This window comes from Pseudophryne corroboree, chromosome 7 (assembly GCF_028390025.1).
Source record: "Pseudophryne corroboree isolate aPseCor3 chromosome 7, aPseCor3.hap2, whole genome shotgun sequence".
Taxonomy (NCBI): Eukaryota; Metazoa; Chordata; class Amphibia; order Anura; family Myobatrachidae; genus Pseudophryne; species Pseudophryne corroboree.
This window is the reverse complement of record NC_086450.1, coordinates 91,119,895-91,127,675: the sequence shown is the minus strand read 5'-3', so window position 1 is coordinate 91,127,675 and position 7,781 is coordinate 91,119,895.

Below are 7,781 nucleotides of genomic sequence, written 5' to 3'. Positions count from 1 at the left end.
CGCCGGTGATAGCTTCTTGTATGCTGTTCCTGCCTTGCAGAACTCTGTTCCTGTCAGCCATGTTTGGTGGATCTTGCTCCCTGCCCTTTGGTACTTTGGAGGTCCGAAGCCGGTCCTGGGAATCCTTCTAGTCCTTGCGAACCTGTTTGTCATCTGGGGTTCTCGCCCGGTTTCGTGAGTAGCGGCTTCTGCCGCGTGTTGCGGCCTATGCCGCTTAGTGTTTACTTTACTGTGAATTGGTGCATTTGCGGAGGTTTCCGCTTTCACTGTCCTCCCCGGAACTCGGCGGTGCCATGTAGGGGAGTGGACAGTGGTTTCTTTGTAGTTCTTTTCCTTTGGCGGCGTGCCGCACATACGTTTAGTTTTTAGGTAGTTTATAGCCCCTAGCGTGGTTGTTTCAGTTAGAGGTCCCCTTGTTATTACCCTGTCTCAGTTCACGCCTTGTCTCTCTTTAAGACCTGAGGGGGCATCGGAGTTGGGCAGACCTAATCCGCCCTTCAAACGCGGCTGCCATGGGCCCAAGAAACCATAGTCGTTCAGGCGTGAATTGAATAACACGGGTAAGACAACGGAGGTCGGGTGCTAGGGGCTATTTCCTTCCCATTTCCCAATCCCAGCATTCCGTCTTGGTGCTCAGGACTCACTACATAAGATCTCCCCTGTCCTGAGCATCAGGATCGTAACTTTATCACCGGCCCACATAAAAAAAAAGGGGGTTTAATTTTTTCCGTTGTATTGGTGGGCCTAGAAATTCGGCCTCATGAATCCGGCAGGTTTAGGGCCAAACCCCAGTCAGCTTTTGGTTAACCAAATACAGGAATTAACTCAGATGGTTCAGGACCTAACTCTTCGGGTGAGATCGCAGGAAGATCTTTTGCGAGCCTCCCCGAGTATGGTTCCAGAACCAAAGATGCATTTACCTGACCGTTTTTCGGGTAACCGAAAGGATTTTTTTAATTTTAAGGAAGCTTGTAAGCTTTATTTTCGTTTAAGGCCCCGTTCCTCTGGTACTGAGTCTCAGCGGGTCGGGATTGTGATGTCTCTACTTCAGGGTGATCCACAGACCTGGGCGTTTGGGCTAAGAGCGGATGATGCAGCTTTGTTATCAGTAGACGCCTTTTTTAAATCCTTAGGCCTCTTATATGACGACCCAGATAGAGAAGCATCAGCTGAGAATCACATGCGTGCCCTTAAGCAAGGCAAAAATCCAGCAGAGGTGTATTGTACCGAATTTCGCTGTTGGTCGAACGACTGTGGCTGGAATGACCCGGCCCTGCGCAGTCAGTTTCGCCTCGGTCTGTCGGAAGTGATTAAAGACAGTCTCTTTCAGTACCCCGCTCCTGAGACTCTAGACAAACTCATGGAGCTCGCTATTAAAATTGATCGTTGTCTCCGAGAGCGGAGGGCTGAAAGAGGAACAACTTTTAGGCCTAATCCATGTGTATATACTTTTCCTGAGGACGTCGAGGAGCCCATGCAAATGGGTCTCTCCCGGCTGTCCCCAGAGGAAAGAACCAGAAGGTTAAGTTCTGGTCTTTGTTTGTATTGTGGTGGTAAGGGACATATCGCACGTAACTGCCCGAACAAGCCGGGAAACGCTCTGACCAAGTGAATTGTGAGGGGGTTCACTTGGGTCTGCAGTTAATCTCCTCTAATAATTCTCTATTAGTTCCGGTAAAGATTTCCTTTGGCAGCCTCAGTTCGTTGGTGTCGGCCTTCGTCGACAGTGGAGCTGCAGGAAATTTTATGGATTTAGCTTGGGCTAAGGCTTTAGGCGTTCCACTGATACCTTTAGATAGACGTATCACCATGCACGGCTTGGATGGGGGTCCGCTTTCCAATGGGGTTATTACTCACCGCACACCTCCAGTATTGCTGACAGTGGGGGCCCTACATTCAGAAGAAATAGAATTTTACCTTACACATTGTCCGGCAGTTCCAGTAGTTTTGGGTCACCCCTGGCTTGCCTTTCATAATCCCACCATAGATTGGCGGTCTGGGGAGATTTCCCAATGGGGTCCTTTTTGTGTTAAGGAGTGTATTTCCCATCCTGTCCGGGTTGCGGCAGTTACCCCAGAACTTATTCCTCTGGAATATCAGGATTTTGCTGATGTGTTCTCCAAGGGTAATGCGGTCGTTCTGCCTCCCCATGGGTCCTATGGCTGCGCTATAGATTTAGTTCCCGGGGCCACTTTACCTAAGGGGAGATTATATGCCCTCTTCGGGCCAGAAACCACGGCTATGGATAATTATATCCAGGAAAGCCTGAAAAAAGGCTTCATTAGGACTTTGAAATCTCCTTTGAGTGCAGGATTCTTTTTTGTTGAGAAAAAAGATGGGTAGCTCAGACCATGTATTGATTTTCGGGCTCTGAATAAAATTTCTGTTAAAAACACCTACCCTTTGCCTTTGATTTCAGTACTTTTTGATCAGTTATGCTCTGCCGTTATCTTCTCAAAATTCGATCTTAGAGGAGCTTACAATCTCATCCGAATAAAATCTGGGGATGAGTGGAAGACGGCTTTCAGCACACAGTCGGGTCATTATGAATACCTGGTGATGCCCTTTGGGCTGTCAAATGCTCCTGCGGTCTTTCAAGACCTCATCAATGATGTTCTTCGTGACTTTCTTGGAAAGTTCGTTGTCGTTTATTTAGACGACATTTTGATTTATTCTGAGTCTATGGAACAACATATTACCCATGTGCGTCTGGTTCTTCAAAAACTACGGGAGAATCATTTATACGCAAAACTAGAGAAATGTGATTTTCACATCACGGAAGTGTCCTTCTTGGGGTATATTATTTCTCCCCAGGGATTTTTCATGGAACCGAAAAAACTCCAGGCCATCCTTAATTGGGCGCAACCCACAAATTTAAAAGCAATTCAGCGCTTTTTAGGGTTTGCTAACTATTATAGGCAGTTCATTCATACCTTTTCTGATTTGGTCGCTCCTATAGTAGCATTGACTAAAAAAGGAGCGGACCCTTCCAATTGGTCGCCTGCAGCCGAGTCTGCCTTTCGGGCCTTAAAGCAGGCCTTTGTCTCGGCTCCTGTTCTCAGGCACCCTAACCCGGAGCTCCCCTTTATAGTCGAGGTAGATGCCTCAGAGGTTGGAGTAGGGGCTATCCTATCTCAGGAAGATCCGGAGTCTCAGGAATTACACCCTTGTGCCTTCATGTCCAGGAAATTCTCCTCCGCAGAATCCAACTATGACGTTGGTAATCGAGAATTGCTGGCAGTTAAATGGTCTTTCGAGGAGTGGAGGCATTGGCTGGAGGGAGCTAGGCATACTATTACAGTGTTTACTGACCATAAGAACCTGCAGTATATTGAGTCAGCTAAACGGCTTAATGCTCGGCAGGCACGTTGGGCATTGTTTTTTACTCGTTTCAGGTTTATTATCACCTTCAGGCCTGGTTCCAAAAATACTAAAGCTGATGCCCTGTCACGTTGTTTTCTTCCGGTTCACAATAACCATCCTGCTACTACCCCCATAGTTCCATCATCTGTCATCCGGGCAGGCCTCACACAGGATTTATTTACTCAGTTAGTTCAGCTTCAACAGCAGGCTCCTAAACCGACTCCTGCTGATCATCTCTTTGTCCCTGAATTTCTGAGAGGCACTGTTTTAGCTGAGTTTCATGACAACAAAGTCTCTGGTCATCCAGGTATCACCAAGACCTTGGAGTTAGTCTCTCGCTCGGTGTGGTGGCCTAGTCTTTCTAAAGATGTAAGGGAATTTGTCCATTCCTGTCAGGTTTGTGCACGGCATAAGGTTCCTCGTTCATTGCCGATCGGGCAACTCGTTCCTTTAGCCGTTCCTCTCAGGCCATGGTCACATATATCCATGGATTTCGTGGTGGACCTTCCTCTTTCAGCCGGATTTCGAGTCATTTGGGTGGTAGTAGATCGTTTTAGTAAGATGGCTCATTTCATTGCTCTTCCCCGATTCCCTCTGCTCAAGGGTTGGCAGTCTTGTTTCTCCGTCATGTGTTCAGGCTCCATGGGTTGCCCAGGGATATTGTCTCTGATCGGGGTCCGCCATTCATTGCTCGTTTCTGGAAACGTTTTTGTGCCTCATTAAATATGAAACTCTCTTTAACATCTGGGTACCATCCACAATCTAACGGACAAACCGAACGAGTTAACCAGTCATTAAAACAGTATTTACGGTTGTATTCGGCCAAACTCCAGAATGATTGGTCTGAGTTTCTTCCGTTAGCCGAATTTGCTTATAATAACTCTTGTCATTCTTCCACCAAGGAGTCCCCATTCTTTTCAGTCTTTGGCTTTCATCCTAGAGCCAACTCTTTTTTTCCTCATTCTCCAGTCTCCTCGTTGACCTTAACCTCCCATCTCAGAACAATTTGGAGAAAGGTGCACCTTGCCTTGAGAAAAGCTGCCTTCCGAGAAAATAAATTTTCTGATAGGCTCTGACGTCCTTGCACTTTTAAGGTGGGAGATAAGGTATGGTTGTCAACTCGCAACATCAAGCTCCGACAACCTTTGGCTAGATTGGGACCCAAATTTATTGGACCATTCCTTATCATTAAGAAGGTCAACCCAGTTGCTTTTCGGCTACGCTTGCCGAGATCTCTCAAAATTGGCAATACTTTTCACTGTTCTCTTTTGCAACAGTATTTTTCTTCCAGGAGATTTCCTCGGAGGACTTCCCAGGGTAGATCTCCGGTGGATGTTCAGGGGCAACAAGAGTTCTTGGTGGAGAAGGTTTTAGATTCTAAGCTTTCTCGGGGTCGGCTCTATTTTTTGGTCCACTGGAAAGGTTATGGCCCTGAAGAAAGATCTTGGGTGTTGGATAAAGATTTACATGCTCCCAAGCTGAAGAGGATTTTCTTTCAGGAGTTTCCTCAGAAACCTGGCTCTAGGGGTTCTTTAACCCCTCCTCAAGGGGGGGGGGGGTACTGTTAGGCGCTGCGGTCTTCGGCCGTGCCCTGACTGAGCAGTGGTCACGGCCGCCGCGCCTCTCTCCTTCCCTGTCCCCCGCACGGCGCCTAGCAATGCCAGGACGCCGTGCGCACGATAGCCGCCGGGTCCCTGGCAACGCAGGACGCCGTGCGTGCAGGGCCGCCGGGTGCATAGCAACGGGGACGCCACAGGTGGACCGCGTTCCCCGTTGCTAAGAATAGTTAATTAGGTTGCTCGTGCAGCAGGGCAGCTGCACGGCAACTAGTAATTAGGGTCTGGGGGCTGGTCCTGCTGGCCCTCCTGTTATTGGCCAGCAGGGCCTTTTTATGTGAGCCAGCACAATGCAGCCCCGCCGGTGATAGCTTCTTGTATGCTGTTCCTGCCTTGCAGAACTCTGTTCCTGTCAGCCGTGTTTGGTGGATCTTGCTCCCTGCCCTTTGGTACTTTGGAGGTCCGAAGCCGGTCCTGGGAATCCTTCTAGTCCTTGCGAACCTGTTTGTCATCTGGGGTTCTCGCCCGGTTTCGTGAGTAGCGGCTTCTGCCGCGTGTTGCGGCCTATGCCGCTTAGTGTTTACTTTACTGTGAATTGGTGCATTTGCGGAGGTTTCCGCTTTCACTGTCCTCCCCGGAACTCGGCGGTGCCGTGTAGGGGAGTGGACAGTGGTTTCTTTGTAGTTATTTTCCTTTGGCGGCGTGCCGCACATACGTTTAGTTTTTAGGTAGTTTATAGCCCCTAGCGTGGTTGTTTCAGTTAGAGGTCCCCTTGTTCACGCCTTGTCTCTCTTTAAGACCTGAGGGGGCATCGGAGTTGGGCAGACCTAATCCGCCCTTCAAACGCGGCTGCCATGGGCCCAAGAAACCATAGTCGTTCAGGCGTGAATTGATAACACGGGTAAGACAACGGAGGTAGGGTGCTAGGGGCTATTTCCTTCCCATTTCCCAATCCCAGCATTCCGTCTTGGTGCTCAGGACTCACTACATAAGATCTCCCCTGTCCTGAGCATCAGGATCGTAACAATGTTAGAGACATTACATGTATTGCAAATGATTTTGCATGTCTCCAAGTGTGGCTGCCACGAAAAATTTCAGGACACTTTACAAATAAAACAGGTAGTGCCAAGCACCCCTCCACGCCCCCCCCCCCCCTCCCAATTTTTTTTAAATTAAGTCTCTACCCAATATTTGACTCATCCCCTACACCGTTGTAAAGGGACGCAGCTAACTAAACTGCTCAAACAGTGAGCATACCAAGACATTAACAATGTACAGGGTGTTTAAAAAACAAAAAGATAACTTCAATTTTTTTCCCGTCGTTACACATTTCTTGTGGTGCTGCAGGGTCTGCCGGATTATGATTAGCCATGGACCCTGTTTGCCGGAACATTCCACCAGAGACAGCATAGTTTTGTTTGGTGGTGCAGGTCTCTGGAAATTGTCCTCAAACGCATTTGTTACGGATGCCATGGAAGGCCCGCCGTTCCGTCCTGTCCCGTAAATTTGGAAATAATGTTCCACACACTATGCACGTTCCTGGATGGTGTACTGTGTCATACTGGCTGTCACTCAATGTCTGCTGTAACACATAAGATACTGTACATAAGATATACATACTGGTTTCAGTTCTCTTTTTTTTTTTTTTTGGTACTATTGCCGCAGGCTAAATACAAAAGTAAGTATGCAAAATAGGGACAATGCTACCTCCAGGCAATGTATAAGCTACCGCCCTGCTGTTGTAAATGCCGCTGCTTTGCCATAATGGGTATGACCAGCAGGAATAGGTGCAAGGATATTGTTTTGTACAGTGCTTATCTTCTTTACAGCCCCTTCCCATCTTAAAATTAGAGATGTGCGCCTGGCCATTTTTTGTGTTTTTTTTTTTTTTTTTTCGTTTTTGGTTTTGCCAAAACCGCCCTTGTGTGTTTTGGTTCTATTTTTTTTTAAATTAAAATAAAAACAGCTAAAATCACAGAATTTGGGCCTGTTTTTGTTCCTACAGTATTACTAACCTCAATAATATTAATTTCCACTCATTTCCAGTCTATTTAGAACACCTCACAACTCACAGTATTGTTTTTATCCAGTTTAGGCCAAAAGATTTCACCGAGGTAGCTGGATGACTAAGCTAAGCGACAGAAGTGGGTGGTACAAACACCTGGCACATCTAGGTGTGGCACTGCAGTGGCAGACAGGATGGCAGTTTTAGAAACTGTGCCCAAAAAATGCTCCAAAGAGCACATAACACAAAGGAATAAGGTGCACCCTTATGTTGTATATATTAAAGAGGACATGCACAGTTTAACAAAATAATCATTTCAGCATCAGGGACAGTCTTTTGTGGCTGAAATAATTTGTTTGGGCCCACACAAAACTATTTTTTAGAAGGACTTCCTCCGTTAAGAATTACTGTGAGGATGTTGATGATGAGGTGTTAATTGCATTATAATCTTGTACAATAATTTTCATGTCTTCCCCACAAATGACGGAACATGGAGGAGGTGCCTAGATGGCTAACGTACCTACCTCTACTAAATTTGGCCTCACAAATGGAGCAGATGCTTTCATAAACTTTGTCAGGATTGGAGTAAAAATAATCCCACACCCAAGAGGTGGCTTTTTTGGTAAATAATCCCACACCCAAGAGGTGGCTTTTTTGGTTTTATGCCCAGGCATCGCAATGGCTTTCTTTTTATCACGGTCAACAACTGCAGCCACTGGTAGCTGACTTATACAAACAATATCATCAACATCCTCACTGTCAGATACTTCACACATATCCCCCTCATCCTGTGCCACTTCCACACATGAATTCTCAATTTGTATTATGTCCTCCTTATCAGATTCATCATCACCATC